At 39.0% G+C, this 1,970-nt stretch overlaps 1 pseudogene; it reads right to left on the bottom strand.

Moving 5' to 3' along the window:
* Positions 1-544: 544 nt before the first annotated feature.
* On the bottom strand, positions 545-1,743 carry LOC103608332 (annotated as a pseudogene).
* Between the last annotated feature and the right edge of the window lie 227 nt (positions 1,744-1,970).

The raw sequence follows: 1,970 nt of genomic DNA, 5'->3' as shown, positions 1-1,970 counted from the left end.
AAAATATAAAGAGCAATTATGAAAAATAGACATCTATATATACTTCTAAAGCCGTATTGAGAATATCCTATTGGCACGAGATACCAATTACAGGTGCAGCCACATTTAGTAGGATATACATATGCTTATTGGTCATGCCATGTGCATATTTGGGACATTAAGTCCATAATATTACTAAGTGCTATCATTACTATTCTGGTAAGTCCCTTTTGAATTACCAGTACTAAAACTGGAGTGTATATCAACAGACACAAAGTGACTTTCAAGGTATTCAGTGATATAAATTTGCAGCATCACATAACACAGTTTTGAGTTTTTGCCCCAAATCTTTCTTATGAATAAACTCTGTTACAATTTTCCCTGTCTCTAAAGGTATTAAATCCACCACTTTTGTGTGACAATGGTACAAATGGTCATTCTCCATGCATCCTTAACCCCTGGAATGACCTGAGCCTCTGTCTTTGACCAACTGAAGCAATGTGGGATTCATTGCTTGATTGGCTTCATAAAGCAGAGATAAGGTTTATTCACTTGCTTTATGTTATTAGGTTTCAGTACTGTGAACAGTTCTTTCAATTAGATGAATATAACCCTCTGAGGAGTTAGGTAGTCATAATTCATAACAAATTTTACATCTTCCCCATCCAGCCCTCTGGAAGCCATATCCATAGAAATCAGAGTAGGAACTTTTCCATGTTTGAATTAATTTAGAAATCCATCGTGTTCCGGTTGGCTCTTGTCACCATGGATACCTATGGCAAGCCACCCGTCTCTTATCATTTTCCTCATAAATTCATCACATCTTCTTTGGGATTCAACCAAAACAATGCTTTTTTTCTCCTTCTCATTTGTGATCTCTTCCATTAGACAAATATGTTTTTCATTCTTTCCTATATCACAACAATCTGAAGAATGTGTGGTTTTTATTAGTTCTGGTGCACTACTGTTTATATATTGTCTTCTGGAAGTCTTCAGCAAGCTGTCTTGCTTCTTTTGGCCAAGTTGCACTAACCTTAGGGTTTGCCTATCAAGTCTTATCTGATACAGAATCTTATATAGGTTAAAAGTCCATATTAAGTTCTATATGCTTCATTAAGGACAAAGTAGGTAGTTCTTCACAGATGGATTTTCTCACACACTGAAAATCAGTCTTCTAGGTGTTGCAATACAGATTTCTACACCTCTGTCCAAGTAACATTTGTTGTCCCTCGGGGGAACTACAAGCAACATGCTTTCCATTGTTCAGCAGCTACTTGCTTTACCTGTTGACCAGTTCCTGGTTTGGCATCAGTATCAAGCAAAGAGACCCATTCTCCCTCTCTGGAAATGGCTGATCGTTGATGTGAACTATGGCAGACAGCAAATAAGACATTTTCCTGGATCCAGTCTGGACTAGTCCAATCATATATAATCTATTTGGAGCAGCTGGCTTCCCCTGAGCTTGAATGGCAGTGGGTTCACTGAAGTTCTGCTTTGCAGTTATACGCATGACATTTACAGAGTGGTTTACCTCAGGGAAATTCAGAACTGGCTTGAAGCAGTTATACCCTCTAACCAGAAGTAACTTCCTTGCTTCTGTGTGTTTCCACCTCCTGTGCCGTGTCTAGCCAACAGTATATTCTTGATTTTTAAAACAATTATTCTCAAATTTAGGTATCTCATCAAGATTCTCCTTCTTTTTAACTAGTTTATCTCTAGAGTTTCTTGACTTGCATCCAGATAGGGGCCCTTCCTGACTTCCTTCTAATCAAGGTGTGTCAGTACCTCTGTCCCTGCCAAAATATCAGTCACTCAGGTAAGCAAATGTGACATTAATGGTTATGGTTGGTGAGGGAAAAAGCTGGAGAGAAACAAGCGTGTTCAGTCCCTGGAAGTGGCTTCAGTAACAGCGAAGCCTCGAGCGATGGTGACAGCTGAAGAACAGCATAAGAACCGAAGTTGAGTGATTAGAGAGTGGTGGGAATTAAGGA

Source organism: Galeopterus variegatus, unplaced genomic scaffold (genome assembly GCF_000696425.1).
Source record: "Galeopterus variegatus unplaced genomic scaffold, G_variegatus-3.0.2 Scaffold8318, whole genome shotgun sequence".
NCBI classification, from domain to species: domain Eukaryota; kingdom Metazoa; phylum Chordata; class Mammalia; order Dermoptera; family Cynocephalidae; genus Galeopterus; species Galeopterus variegatus.
Note: the sequence above shows the minus strand (reverse complement) of the source record. Positions and strands in the feature narration are given on the sequence as shown.